The sequence below is a fragment of the Cryptomeria japonica genome, chromosome 10 (assembly GCF_030272615.1).
Source record: "Cryptomeria japonica chromosome 10, Sugi_1.0, whole genome shotgun sequence".
Classification (NCBI taxonomy): Eukaryota; Viridiplantae; Streptophyta; class Pinopsida; order Cupressales; family Cupressaceae; genus Cryptomeria; species Cryptomeria japonica.
The window spans coordinates 912,496,233-912,513,110 of record NC_081414.1 but is presented as its reverse complement, the minus strand read 5'-3'; positions in this window follow the sequence as shown (position 1 = coordinate 912,513,110).

Sequence of the window (16,878 nt, the reverse complement as noted above, 5' to 3'; positions counted from 1 at the left end):
TCTTAGCATTGTTTAACTTCTCACTAAAGTAAGCAATGGGTTTACCATATTGGCTCAAAACAACTCCAATGTCCCTACCACTTGCATCACAATCCACTTGAAAAACCTTGTTGAAATCCAAAAGTGCTAAGATAGGTTGCTCTGTGATTTTTTTCTAAAACACATTAAAACTCTTTGCTGCCCCTGAAGTCCACCTGAAATCCCTTTTATCACCTCTCATAGTCTTTGTTAGTGGGGCACATATGCTACTAAATCCTCTTATGAACTTTATGTAGAAACTAGCTAAACCACGAAATGATCTCACCTCGGCCACTGTTTCTGGTGTAGGCCACTCCAAGATTGCTTTCTCCTTCTCTGGGTCCATCTTGATGTCTTCACTTGACACCACAAAACCCAAGTATACCAACTCCTTCTTCGCAAAGCTACATTTCCTAAGATTGATCAGCAATTTCTCTTTTCTAAGCTTTTCAAACACACACCTAATATGCATCAAATGCTCCTCTAGTGTCTTACTGAAAAATAAGAATATCATCTAAGTAAACAATCACAAACCTTCCAAGAAACTCTTTCAAAACTTCATTCATAAGTCTCATAAATGTGTTGGGTGCATTGGTTAGCCCAAATGGCATGACCAACCACTCATACACACCTTCTTTTGTCTTGAATGCAGTCTTCCACTCATCGCCTTCCCGTATCCTTATCTGGTGATACCCACTCTTCAAATCAATTTTAGTAAAGTATTTTGCCCCACTCAAGCAATCCATGATGTCATCCATTTGGGGTAATGGACATCTGTACTTTATTGTGATCTTGTTGATAGCTCTGGAGTCAATGCACATCCTCCATTCTCCATTCTTCTTTGGTGATAACACCGCAAGCACTGCAAACAGACTCAAGCTCTCTCGAATCAAGCCCTTCTCCAATTACTCTGCCACTTGCCTATTGAGCTCTTCTGTCTCGGTAGGAGTCATTCTGTGAGCTGCCTTGTTTGGCAAACTAGCTCTTGGAACCAAATCTATTAGATGGCCAATTTTTCTTAGTGGTGGGAGTCCCTTCGCTGCATTATCAGACACTATGTCCTGGAACTCCTGCAACAAATCTGCAACTTTTGTATGAAATTCTTCACCCACATCTTTGTTAGTTTTAGGAATAATAGCAAAACAAAACTTCTCATGCTTCATACCATCAAGAAATTTTCTAGCATCAACTAAACAAACTCTAGCATTACCACAAACTTGAACATTTTCCTCCTTCAAAGGTTTCAGCTTATGCTTCACTCCATCCTTCACAATTGTATAGGTGTTGGCACACCCATCATGTATGGCTTTTCTGTCATATTGTCATGGTCTTCCAAGCAAAATGTGACAAGCATCCATGGAGATGATATCACATAGGATTTCATCACTATAGTTTCCAATCTTGAACTTCACATTACACTGCTCATTCACAAGCAACTTCTGAGTGTCTTGAACCCAAGCTATCCAGTATTTATCCTTTCAAGTTTTAACTTATTTACCATCTCCTTGGACATAAGATTGTTCGTGCTTCCGTTGTCTACAATGATGTTGCATACCTTCCCTTCACACTTACACCTTGTTTTGAACAACTTTTTCCTTTGCATAGGCTCATTGTTATCATTAAGAAGTGTTCTTCTTGTCATCAAGGTTTCCCCTTCTTCTGCATCTTCAGATTGTGAGGAAGGTGCCTCTTCCTCTTCATTGACATTCGCTGCCCTTCCTTGATACTCTTGTTTCCTCTTGGTTTCTCCTCTACTTATGGACACTCATAGGATAAGTTCCCTTCTTCTCCACATTTGAAACATGTGCCTTTGAATGGACCTCCTTGATAACCACGACCTCTACCTCCACCTCGAAAATTTTGATCTCTTGAATTTTGTCCCTCATCATTCCTTGTTGTCCTATTGCTGCCATCTTCACTTTTTAATCATTTTTGCTGATTCTCTCCATTCTTGTAGGTTCTTCCTCCTACCTTACCTCCATGTCCTCTTCCTTTTTTCTTATGTTCAAACCTCTTGTTTTTTATTAAGGGAAAACAGGTTTTGATGGGTTCTTGAAACCTAGTACAGAAGGAAGATCAAAAGATAAGCATTAACGCATAGCTAAACAAAAGACAATAGCTAAAGAAAAGACAGCGGACGTACAAAACGCTAGCAAGCAAAAGATCAGAACTGACTATAAACCAAAAATGACTGACAGAAGCCCGAGCTTAGGTCAAATTTTGAAGCATCTCCTCCGCTTCCAGCTCCAACTGATCCATAATTTTCACAGCCCGCTTGATGTCCTCTATTTCTTTGCTCTGGTTCTACATCCTTTTGGTATTGGCTCTGGTTCTTCTTTCGAGCCCAGTTTCCTTATCCTCAGGGGTGTCATCTTTGACCTCAATAATACCCTTCGTAGCCTTTTCTGGTGCAGGAGCACCCTTCCAAGCTCTCCCTCCTTCTTGTTTTATTTGTGTTATGCTTCTTATGAAGCCATTGTACATAAAATAATGAGCCATGGGCTCATAGGTCCTAGTGGAGACCTTAGGGGTTATAAGTCAAGATTGAGATTTTCTTGAAAATGGAGGGTATGTGTGTCTTTGTGGTGTTTAGGGGTCCTTCATAGCATGGTGGTGTCCTTAGGTTGGCCCAATGTGGGTCTAGGAGTCATGAAAAGCAACATTGGGAAAGTTGCTCAAAAGTTGCAAAAGTTGCATGACAACTTTTAAAAGTTGTCAAGCAACTTTTCCACTAGGAGGCCAAAATCCTTAGGTTGGCGTGGACGACCCTAAATTTGGCACACCGACTGAGGTATGGGTAGTATAAGATATTACAATCCCTAAGTTAAAGGGTTGGATGTCAGACATTGTACGGCCCAAGGAAGAAAAGCTTGACTGTGACTGTTTTTGGGTTACCAGTCAATTTGAATGAAGTTACCAAGCAAACTAATGGATTGATTTGCGAGCAAACATGTGTGGAATGTCTTTCGTGGTGTAAATACTTTCACTATGAGCAATTAGATTAGGTTTTTATTTACCGGTTGTGTGTGTTTGTAAATATTTTGTAAATTGCATTGTCATTGTCCAGTTTGGACTGGTTTGTGCAAATGAAGTCATAACTCCATTCCCCATTGTGGAATCACCATGAAACCATGGGGAATGAGAGTAGAGACATTGTATCATAGTTCCATGCAAGCAGGGCCCTTGAAAATGCAAGGAAGCCATTTGAAGACCCATTCCTAGGCAAGACTGGATAGTGCCCGGTTAGGAATGGTTGTTGTTGCAGAGGTCTTGAAGAGCAAGGTTGGTCAGAGGAGAGTGCACCCTTTGGAGGATGTGTAGAGGAGTGTGTGAAGCACCACTGACGTGAAGGGGAAGTCACCACCAATCCAAACAAGGTGGCTAGAACACAAAACCTTCACTGTGACCCAGGCAGACTAGAAAAACCCTCACAAAACCCTTAAAAACCCCAAAATTCGCCCTAGGCACTGTACGGCCACTTGGAGGCCCAAAACCAAAGAAATCCTTGAGCCCTTGCCAAATGAATGGTAGTCCATTTTGGGAGTTTGGGTTGTTTGTGCATCGTTTGTGAGAGGGAGCCCTAGAAGATCGATTAGGAGGCCTAATTGGTCCTAATCCTTGTAGCCCTATTTTGTAGCCAAAACACAAAATGGTGAAATCGGTAAGGGGTTGAAGGCCTGAAACCTCTTGGGGGTACATTAATGGGTGGAAAGACCATGAATTAGACCTGATATGACCTTGCTAAGACCTTGGAAGGTGTAGAACAAGCATAGCCCTTATTAGCCATAGTAAGGGGTTTGAGTTTCATGAGTAGGTGAGACCTTAGGAGGAGCATTGCAACTCATTGGTGGGTGGAATTGGGCAAGGTCAAGGGATTCCTCAAGCAAGGGAAGTCCTAGAGACCCTAGGGTGTGTAGAGAATACCAGGTGATCCAAGAAAAGGATCCAAGAGCATAGACTAGGCTAATCTATCCCAAGCACCAACCCATCATTTTCCCCTTGGTAGTTCTCCAGCTTGTGGACGAGGGTTTTCATGCTCATCGAGGTAGCCTTCAAGATCCTATGGCTCTGCTCCCCAATTTTTTTAAGTGTGCTCTCAATACCATCCAGTCTGTGATCAGTAGCATCTGCTCCATTTTTTAGGCGAGTAAAACTATTGCGGTTGGCATTTATAATCTCCTCCGCATTGCCAATCGCCTTGGTTAGCTCACTAAGACATTCTGGGAGGGAGTTGAATTTTCTGGAACCTAGGGCCTGTAAGGTTTCGATTTTCCCAGCTTCATGGGCTTGCTTGACTTTTATGCCCTCGATTTCCTTTTGAATCCAGTTGAGCGCTTGTTTGAAGTTCTCCGTCCCGTTATTTATGCAAAGGCCTATGTCCACTTGATGCTCTTCTTGGTTCTTGACATCCATGGTATTAAGATTGACCTCCAGACTAACCTCTCTGTCCTCAGTTTTTTGATCATCTTTCGTTGATGTGTCCTCCATGACGCTCTTCTGCTTCAAATCAGACCTGAGAGGCGACCTTTCTTCCACCTCCCTCCCTTTTGAATTCTTCTTTTTATGTTTCAAGCTCACCTGGGTTTGAGCCTCCTCGCTTCCGATGTCCGTGTCATTAGCACTCCCTTCCTCCCCCTCATTCCAACTATCATCCTCCCCTTTGTGTTTATTTTTAGCAAACCCTCTATTTTGTCTCCCCTGTTCCAATTTTTTCTGTCATCTGCTTGATCCGACCATTTGGAGGTCATCTTCAGTTTCTGCTTCCGTATCATAGCCGTCACCTTCTTCCTCTTCCAACTCAAAATCTTCATTCGAGTCGAAAATATCTGCAATATTGATCTGGATGGTCATGTTCTTGATGTGATTATACAGAATCACCATCAAGCCTTCATGTATTGTTGGGTTAATGTGGGGGTTGGAAATGGCATCCTTAATCCCCGTGTTAAGGGAGCAAAAAAGATAGTAGGGAAGATAAATCTTATCCTTGTGCCTAAAATGATTTAGCAGAACAAAGTGGTAGCTATAAACCCTAGTATTTCTACCATCAAGCGTGATAAACTCCATAATAGCAAGTAAAACCTTTCGCCAAATTAATTTGATTACCTTAGGCAAAAAGTAGGTGTGGCTTCCCTTCACCAACTTAGCCCTTTCCTCCTCATTCTTCGGGAACTTCTTCATAGCTGCATCAGAGATTTTTCTGTCCCTGTAAAACTTGATGCCCTCCATTGGAATGCCAGTGGCCTCCACTATCATTGTCTCGATCACTTTAATCTTCTTGTTTCCGATGGTGAGAGTCCCTTCGTTCTAACCCTTCTTGAAAATATTGGTGATTTCAGGTCATTTCTCTTGCATTTTCTCCATAAATTTTGTCATCTTGGCAGCATGGAGGATGCTGCAGACCTGCGGACGACTCTTCCATTTCTCAATGGTAGTTGCCTCCGTTCTCTTCCTTTTACCTCCTATGGTTCTGTTAATTTCAATCCGAAGCTTCAAACTGATAACTTTCTTCTTGCCAGAGTCTCTGTGAGAGCCACTTCAATTACTATAGAACTTTCTAATGTAGTTGTTGGGGAGGGTTAAAATTGCCCATAAAGCATGCGAGATTACACTACAATGATGACTGTACTTCCTCCTCGGTAAGTTGCAGAGCCAACGCCTATTGCCACGACATTGCCTTTCGCTTCGAGAAATGATACTAAATTTGTCCCTGCTTACCATGTAATCTTTCATAAATAACTATATCACGTGCCGCACATGGTAGATCCCTTTCGCCATTCCAGGTAATTATAGTTTCGCTCTGTACTGTTGCGTTGGCCGCCCAGTCTGCACTTCGATTAGCCTCTCTGAAGACATGTGTGATGTGGCATTTCTTAAACCCCTTTAGCAGATCTCTGGCAGAGTCTATGATGTTCTTGATGGTCCACGAGGGTTGATGACTGCCAATAAGGCAGTTAATTATATTTTTTGAGTCACCTTCCAACCATAGCAAATTGACCCCTAACTTGGAGGCTAATTTAATAGCTTGAAGTGCCCCCATAGCTTTCGCTAAATGATTGGTTTGAATGCCTAAAGGATAGGCGATTGCTCCTATACAAAAGCCAACCCCATTACGAATGATGCCACCACAACCAGTCGGGCTTGGGTTTCCTTTAGCCACCCCATCAAAGTTGGCCTTGAACCACTCATTGGGGGGAAAAGACCAACAACATAGGCTTCTTTTGATTTGGTTAGTGTCAGCGCTCAAAGAGTAAGGATATTCTATCTTTTGAGAACTTCAAAATCCTCCTTGTTGCTACAACACTGCACTCCCCTGATCATCACATTCTCAACACAAATGTTTTTAATTTTGAACCAAACCACTTTTGGGGTGTTAGTTTCATTCCTGAAAATTCTATTGTTTCTCTCTTTCCATATCCCCCAGAGGATATGGGCAAAGGAGAACTTCCAAAGATTTCTTATGGTAATGTTATTGGTGGAGAAATGCCAGCTTCCAAAGCAATCTTGCATCTCCTCTTGGAACACCCAATTCAGTCTCCACATCTGAAAAAACATCCCCCAAATAGAAGTGGAAATAGGACAGTGTAAAAAGATATGGTTCACTGATTCTTCATTATTCAGACAAAGGTAACAGATATTTGGAAGACAGAAGCCCCTCTTTCTCAGGTTGTCAGTAGTCAGAATTTTGTTTTGCAAGAGGATCCACAGAAAGATATTAATTTTGGGAGTCAACCCATGATGCCAAGCCTTGGCCCAGCATGGAGTAGGAACTTGGGATTGAGCCAGTAAAAGGACAACAGAAGAGACCAAGTAGGTCCCAGACGAAGTCCCACACCACACCATCTGGTCTTTCCTTCCCAAATTTAAGACCGCATGGTTGATCATTAAGTTAATCTGCTTGAGTTGGGATCAATGTAAGTGAGATCCACCCAAGAATAGTCTCTCCAATAGTCCCTGACTTTGGTGCCTATCTTCTTTTTGCAATTTTGGATGAGTGTATGAGTGGTCATCTTATTAAGAGGGGCCCCTCCAATCTAAGCATCATCCCAAAAGTTCACCTTCCTTCCATCACCAATGGTCCAGACGTTGCCAAGAAGCACAATATCTTTAGCTTGGGTAACGCTATTCCAAATGAACGAACCACTTGGAATCTGATCTGAAGCCAGGAACTCCTCAATGGTGGGAGCATTCCTTAGGTATTTAGCCTTCCAAATTTCATTCCATTCCCCTCTTCCTTGATAAGTTCAAACCTCTTGTTTAATCTTTCTTCAACCTTTAATGTTGTTTGATAGGCATCCTCCATTGTCACAACTCTAACTGTTGCCATTTCCTCTTGAATACTTGACCTTAGTCCATTAATGTACCTTGCAATCTTCTCTTTTGTCATCTCTGAATGTCCAGTCCTTATAAGAATTTTGTGGAATTCCTCATTGTACTCTTTCACACTCCTCCCTTGTTTCAATCCTTGCATATTTTTGAGCAAGTCTAGTTCATAATCTGTAGGAAAAAATTTTCTTTTTAATTTCTCCACCATTTTATCCCATTTAGTGATTTTATCTTTTCCTCTTCATCCTCTTTCCATTTGCACCTCCTTCCACCATATTGAAGCATGACCTTTCAATCTTGTCTTACCAAATTTCACTTTTTCTGGGTTTTCTATCTCCTCGAATTCAAAATACTCATCCATTTCATTCAACCAATCAATCAATTCTTCTGGGTTTAAGCTTCCATTGAAGGTAGGTACATCCATGTTTGGCCTTTTTCCCAATCTTTGATAATGCAATTACCAAAGGATCATGGGCTATTGTTGTTGCTCCAGTACTTCCTTGACTCCTAGCTTGACTTGCATTTTCAGTGCTTTCATCTTCATCACTACCCAGGTCTCTTATCCTTGCAAACCCTCTTCTTATCTAATCTTGTAAGGTTTCAACCTGCCTTCTCAAGGCTCTGAAATCATCATTACGAACAAAATTATCACCTCTTCCCCTGTCTCTAACTCCAAATCTACCCCAACCACGTGGGAATCCTCTTGCTTTCATTTTCTCAACACCCACAAAGTCGACTCGGTGAAAACTACCTCCCTCCGACGAATTTGCCTGCACACACAAGATCTTCTAGCTCTAATACCACTGATGCAACAAGGAGATTGAAAACCCGCACTGACCTGCCACAACCAACACTCCAAACACATACAAATATGGTATATATATATATATATATATATATATATGTTAACAAAATAAATGAAATTGAACAACAAATTGATCCACATATTTTAAAGATTATTATTGAAACTTCAAGTAGATTTGCAACACAGAATGGTGAGCCTATTGGCTTCACTTTACAACATCTCAATCTGATTTGACCTGATCATAGGCCTCTAACAATGAAGTATTATTAACAGCAATAATGGCTTCCAAAAGCCTCCTTCAAGATCTCCAAACTTCACCTTCACAACTAAAAAAACTTATCTCTAAACCTGCAACAAACAATACCATATTCCACCCTTGGATTCTTAATAACAAACAAACTCCGACCTCTCTATTCTATTCTAAACAAAATCTGGAAACTCTATCCTAGAGAACACTACTACCAAAGACCCTTCCCCAGCACTAAAAAAAACTCCAAAACCAACCCCCTATCCTTTTAAACACCAAAATCTGCTGCTGAATAAGCTATCGCAGCCTCTCTAGAAGTTTCCCCCAAAACTGAAAAAGGACCATTAACTCAAAACCTACCCAAATAGCAACTCCTACGTTACTGATCATTTTTAAGAAATTTAACTAATATTAGGTCCTCACGGGAGGACTCCACAACCTAGCCAGCAATTAATATTCTCTGTAGGGAAAGAAAATTACAATTTGTGCAGAGATTCTTTCCCTATGTGGAGGATGCCCCGCATCAAACCTTTATATCATTTGGTGCATGTGCAAGAATGAATGATCCAAATCTATTGACTTAAGTGACCTCATTTTTCCAACATTGATGGTAATCTGAGATCCTATGGTCAAGGTTCTTTTTAGTTAAAATTTTGAACACTAATTAAGGCTTTTATTATGACTTGTAACTTGGTGAGGATCTATGTAAAGCAAATTTTGGGTCACCTTCAAAGAGTATACTCAATAGTTCAAAAGAGTATACTCAATAGTTCAAAAACCTGTGACTTGGGCAGACCTAATTTTTGGTTGCAACTTTACAACACGACATAAACTCAACAAAACCTGTCCATATGGTGTCCATATGGACAACTAACAATGCATGTGCAATATTCAAAAGCTCCAAGCACAAACATATGTTATTTGGAAGGACGTCTTATAGAAGTGAGTTTTGATGGTACTTTCTTAAGATGTATGAATAAAGAAGTTTCCACATAAGTGATGAATTTTCTTAATGTAGGATTTGAAAGAAGTTTTCCTTATATATTATTTTGATATGTTATCTATTTTCTTAATGTGATCCATTATGTTTTGATGTTTTCCCCTTTATTTTTTTTATTAGTCATGTGTTTAGGTATAATATTAACTCTTTTGAATGATGTTTAAGACATTGATCTAATCTCAAACTAGAGATTATGGGGCCCACCTATGACCCAAGTATGTGGCACAATCCCCAAATAGAGCCAATCATTGTACCCCAATGATTTTTTTTGTGCTAAAGTCCTTGCATCATTAGTTTGACATTTAAAGACCTTGAATGTTAGATTGTGCATTTGTTAATTATATTGGTCTTGAGTAAAGCTTGTCACTTTAGAGATGTGTTGATTGATTTGTCAACTTGATTGAAAGTGGGGTCTAGAGGTTGCGCTAGAGGCATATATTAATCAAATCCTTAAACATGTCTAATTGTAGGTCATACAACAAGATGATTTGGAGGATGCTCCTTGCTAAGGAGGAAAAATGACTAAGTGTTTGAAACTTTGGCAGTGACTCCAAGAGCATGCATGTGCATTTGGCTTGCTCCCATACACTTAGAAGCTTACTCGAATTTATGGGTCTTATGGCTATTATAAGAAATTTCCCAAACAATATGGAATATTATTGCTCCATTGACAACTTTTCTCAAAATGGTGTCTCATCATGGACACTTATTTGATGGTCTTTAAATAGTTTATGTGTACAACCCTAGTAGTTGACATGCTTGATTTCTTCAAATCATTTTCCATTGAAAAATGATGCTTGTCGAGGTGGCATTAGTGTTGTTCTCATGCAAGACAATCTCTCCAATGCCTTTACTAGCAAGGCATTATAGAGAGTGTAATTTGGTATTCTCCACTTATGAGAAGAAAATGATGGTCATCTTACATGCGATTAATAAATGGAGGAAAAATTTGGTAGGAAGACATTTTTTGCATCAAAATAGATAACCATACTATTAATTTTTTCTTAGACTAACAAGTATCCTTTCTTGTTCAACAAAAATGGGTCAACAAAATCACGAGGTATGATTGTGAGACCATTCATGAGAAGCGCAAGGGGAATATGGTTACTAATTCTCTCTCCCACAAATTTGAGTCCACCATGTCACCCTTTGTGAAATTTTTATACTCCTTTTCGATTGGCTATGTGATCTCAAACAAGAATGGCTCTAGGACCAGGCCATGCAACATCTTATCCAACAAAAATTTTTGGACGTTATTTAATCCTCCAAACACTCTTGCAATGCCCAATCTCTACGAAATAAAAGATATAGAAAAGTAATTAATAGGGAGATAAAAAATAAAGGTTATTATTGTTGGAGTTGGTAGTAGTCCCCACAACTCCTAGAATTCACATACAACCAAAATTTTTATCACATCTAAAGAGAAAAATTCATGCTTGTGTGGTATACAACCTTGAGAGAGAGATTGATCCAAGAAAGCATGATTGATATGTCTATACTAATTATTTGAACAAACTTGGAATCTTGGATAGATCACAATGATTACAATTAATGCTTATAAAAGAAAAAGTATAAAACCCTAGGTGAGGGTTAAGTTAGACCATGACAAGTGTTCTCATCCTATGCTCATGGGGACTTCACCTAGTGAACTTGGGTTATATCGCGTGCATTCATGACATACTAAAGAATATCCTTATTTTTTTAAAAACATTGCCCTAAAATCCTTTTTGTCACCCTCTCCCAATACAAAACCTGAATTAGAAACCCCCCTATTTTCACCAGATATTGCATTTTTTCATAGCCTGATTTAAAAAATCCACTATTTTCACTAGATAGGCAATATATTGAACATTTTTTGGAATATTAAACCCCCCAATATGAATGCATGTGATATAATATTGCCCAGTTAGTGAAGACCTCGAGCCTATCCTATGAGAAAACAAGACCTAATATATAGCTCAATCTAAATATAGAAAAACACTCCTATGTTTAGCTTAAGTGAATTAAGCAACATGGCACCTAAATGATTAATGTTTAATTAATTAATTACTAAGGCGATTGTCCTAAATACTCCAACACCCCACTTTAAGATTAACTTAGGTAGAAGGTAAAGGCCTAATGATGAATGCAATGATGGATGGATCCCAACTACAAAGATTGATGACGTACCCATGTACAAACACTTGATGAAACCTCTCATACTCAAGAAAAGGATAAAACCACATGGGAGAAAAACTTCTATCCAAAGAGAGAAAATGAAGTAACTAGACTAGTGAAAGAAGGATACAACTCAATGTGACCCCTCAAGGACTTCTTATTTCATGTAAGTATAATGAACGTACCCCCATAGAAGAGAGAAAATGAGGACATAATTCCCTTTATAAGGAAGTAGCTCACATGTCAATGATGTGCTGAACACACAACAAATGCTAAGAGGGGGGATGAGGGGTTAGATCAATATAAATTAAAATTTCGAACTGCAAACTTATGTTAACCAATTGATTCCAAATATGCACATCAAAAGCATTGAAAAAGTTCATCATAAACCATCCACACAAGAACACCAATATTTAATATGTGGAAAAATCGAACTGGGAAAAACCACGATGAGTGTTAACTCACAAGATAATCCACTATATATAGAAATGATTACGAAAGAGAGAACTCACTGCTTCAGACTTGCAGACCAAGCCTAACTGCTCATGTGTAAAACTTGAAGCTCATTGCAATAGGGCAAAATGCAGATTTACAACTTTCAAGAAATGAACTGTATTAATAAAAGCATCTCCATATGCTGAGTATCGTTACTGTTAAAGCACACTCTTTGACCTTAATGAAATGTCTAGACCACCAGATCTTCTGGATTATTGCATCTACTTTTACTGAGACTTCTGCACTGGCACAACACTAATACAAATCACATCGACATCCTTACATCAAATCGCACATACTCACTATCGAATCCAATTCACTTACATCTCATACTTGTATATCACTCAATATATATTCTTTTCAATAAATCATCATGTATATATATACCAAACTAGATTAAAACATTCTCACTAGGTCGGCCAAAATGAAGATTGTAATGTGTACACATATTTTCAACTCAATATATACAACCAGACCAAAATATAAAACGCATAGAGCATAAACCAAACCTAAACCAACACCCAACGAGCAACAAAAAGCCAATAAAATATATCACACGAAATCATTGAACCAAGGAACACATCCCAAAAATGCACTGAAAGAGTTTGAACCAAAATAAGCAACTCGCAGACCATATAGATAAAGCTTCCAACTGTTTGCACCATCAAAAAACAAGCTAATATCAACTAGAACAACTTCCAACACAATTTGTCTATATCCAACCAATAAAAACCAATCTTAACACCCTCTGATACAAACGTAATCGTAACAACCAATACAAAAGCATAACTACATATACTCCAATGAAGTACTGCAACACTAAATCGCACACAAAAGATGTCAAATCCCACACAACAAATGTCTGGACCAGACCATATCCAAACCACACTATTTGACATCAATGACAACAAAGCACACATCTGTAACAATCTCCCCCTTTGTCATTGATGGAAAATGACCAAAAATGTTTTCACTTTAAGCCTTTGGAAAAGTAACCAATAATAACTCCTCCTAACAATAACATTACCAAAACATATAACAAAACATTTTTCAGCATCTTTCTCCCCCTTTGCCATCAAAGACAAAGGCCAAAACATATAATACCAAAATCATTCAAAATTAACTGATACATAAATTTGAATTGTTTCGTCAGCTTGATCACCGAGGCCTTCCAAGCATGAGTAGTAGCATTCGGAATCTTACTCTGACTCTCACAATCAATACATTTATTTACTACATCATCAAAAGAATTTATGTTTTTAGCAACCTTCTCAACACTCTCTCCTTCAACCAGTAATCTCAAATACGAAGAAATTTTTAATTCCATGTCAACCCTCAGCTCTCCAAACATCCTCATAAACTCATCTCTTTGTCTCCTTCTAAGAGCTAAATTCTTGAGCCTTATCCCTTTCTTTGCCATAAATATCTTTAGCCATTTCAACCAACTAAGACTCTTTCCGATCAATTTCATCCTTGAACTTATGTGTGGCAGCAGGCCACCTCTAACAGAATCTATACAACTTTTCAACTATAATAGATTTCCTGAAATTCAATAACTTAGCACCTGATTTTCCTTCCTACATCTCTCTATCTTTGTCTCATGTACATTTGCTTCAATAAATCCTTTGTTAAGTTTATTATCATCTTCTCCAACCATTCTCTCTATGAGTATCTCAACAACCTCCTTCGAAATACAATCAACAATATCAGTAGCAACCAAATTTTTCTAAACCAAATAATTTACAAATGCTTTCTGAATAACATCATGCTCATAAGATACATAATTGTGATATGAATTACCAACAGTCTTCACACCGCCAGATTTCTTGATCATTTCAAGCACCATGTCTACTGTAAGCTCATCATCATCAATTTCTTCATCATCTTCTTTCTGCACCACTTCAGCTTCCTCACTCTAAGCAACTTTCTATTCGGCCTTCATCTCTTCTTCTTCATCATCATTGTCTATAGCCACTATTTCAATATCCTTCTTCTTTGGAACCCCTTTTCCTTTCTTTTGAATCTTAGAATAGGAGCCAAATGCCTTTGTGAATAGCCTTCTAGAATTCTTCACTTTCTTCTTCGACTTCATCATTCGGGACCTTCCAAGAATCTCTTCCTTTGTTCTAAATCTCCCTGCATTTTGATCCTTCAGCATCTTCAGAATTTTTTCTACTAACTTCATGAATTCATCTTTTGAAACTTCATAAGGTAATGAAGTTACCCAAGAAACTCTAGGAACCATAGCTTCTAAAAAACAATTATCTTTATCTACCACAAACACAATGTCATTCTTATACCAATCTAGAACTTTAAGAGGAATTTGATTCCTCAAAACGAACACACTTCTGAGATTCTTAAAAAAATTCTTGCACATTTTAGGACTACCATCCAAACTATTTAAGTAACTCTTAATCTGACATCCAACAAACATATCTCCTCTCCATACAATATTTTCAACACCGATTAAAGCATTCAGAAAATAGAAAACTAAACAAACAATCAAAGAACCATACCAAAATGGATACATATCACTCTTTAGCTTCTTCATATTATCAAACAATTGTTGCCTCATAATCTCACACAAATCATATTCAACATTTTCCTTGACCATTCTGTAAGCCACATAAACTTCGGTGGACGCACAAAAACCTTCTCTATTCCTATAATAAACTTTATATGATATCCCCATCATTACATACTTGACATCTACATCTCTGATAGAATCAATTCTCAAAGCTCGTCCATCTGATATTACTCTGGTTAATCGATTCACTTCAACATTCTTTATAGATTTCAACCTTGGCACTTCTCCAATGGCACATAACCCTATCACAACCTGCGGTACTTCGTTTGAAATCAAGTAAGGTTTATCAAGCTAGATATATTCATCATGAATTCTACTAGGAACAATTCTGATAATTTCTTCATCTTCAAACATCAGGAAATAATTTCAAGTACCCAAACCCTTGTGCCCTAGGATACTGAATTCATTCTTCAACCTTTGCAAACTGTCAACCAAATTACTCTGCCTATAAGCCCTAATTTTCTCATGATCATACTCTTCTGAAGAAACATGAATATACTATCAAACATCCTCTTTATAAATAGTGCAATCATCAACACTAGAAAAAGCTCCAATTGAATCTATATTTGATGGAATGAAAGGTTTTAATTCATACTCAGGTCGAGGCTCATCATTGATACTTACAATTTTCGCCATTTCAAAAAATCACTACTCTGCAATTCCTTTTTACACACTTTTGCTTGAATTTTCTTTGTCACTCTTCTTTTATTTCCAAATTACAAATGCACAAATGATTGTGATCGCCGAAATAAATACTCATGAATTAGGTTTTCAAAAAGTTAATACACTATCTGTTGAACCTCTAAAAATTACATCCGGACTAGAAGATAAGCTCAAAACCTCTGAAAAAATATCACATGCATCTGTCACGCTAAGAGGATACCTAGCATCAAACCAAGAGGGGTCGGAAGATGTTTTCATTGAAGCTCCCATCAAACTCTGTTGTCTGAGTCAATTACTAGAAGAGGGAACTGCGCCCTCAATGGATGTTGAACCACCTTCAACATTTCCTTCAGTCTTCTCTTTTGATTTCTTTAACCACAACTTCTTTCCTTTTCCATTAGAGTCTACCACATTCTCCGAACAAGCATTCTTTCCTTTGCTGCTTTTATAAAATCTTGCAATGTGCCTAACAACATTACAAATATAGCATATCAGACCATTTTACATCATACTCCCATTCACATTTCTTCTTAAGTTCCTATTCGTTAATGATATCAAGTTTCCACAATCCTTAGAACTATTGTAGAGTTGCTTCTAGATTAGATTGTGTTAAAGAATTTTTTCATCAATGTTTCGGATCACACTCCATGATCCATCATTGGGATGATAAAGACAACTCAAGGAGATAAAAAATCCAACATCTTTGTGTCCATATCCATTACAAACATAGCAACATACATTGAAAGATCTGACACTATTGTTCATATTCATTTTGCTTCTACATTCACTAGCCTTGTGACCAAACTTATTGCAATAATGAAAATTTACATTGAAAGAATAATTCCTTATCTGATTATGTATTCACTCGCTCTATGTCCTACTTGATTGCATAAAAAATAATTTCCTTTAAATTATAAATACCTGAAAGAAACTGGAGGAAGTCTCTGGTCCATCACAAACTTCCGAAAATTTTGATTAGGCATGAAAATTTTCTAATGCTTAGTGGCATTATTCATTCCTTTGTCCTCTTCATTAATCTTCAAGCATTCACAAAATTCTCCATTATTCTAAAATTGCAAGACAGATTCCCATATCTCTTTTCCAACTTTCAAACTTAAGTCATTACTAATCTCATCTTTAGCACCTTTGAGTTCTTTCTTCATGTGGCATCCTAAAATTGCACCCTTTGCAATTTTTTGACCACATTTGGGGCCCTCGCCTTAGTGTCCTCATTCTCACGCTTGATTTGGACCAATTTATGCCTCCACCATGCAATAAACTTCATATTTTCACTTTGTGCCTTGTTGGGACCCCTTACCTTGGCCCAATTTGGGGTAGGACCAGGGCATGGCAACTTGGTCCCCATTGGGACCAGGGCGCTATGCCCTAGTCCTCCCTAATTGGGACCCAATTCAAACCGAGGCCCTATATAAAATTTGAGTGGGAATTGCCTCTTCATGTCAGCCTATGTCGAAAAATTAATAAGTTTGACGATAGACAAGTATATAAGGAGGTATTCCCCTCTCATTTGGCATAACATAATAACATACACAAGGAGCATAATGTGATAAGGCAAGGATAAC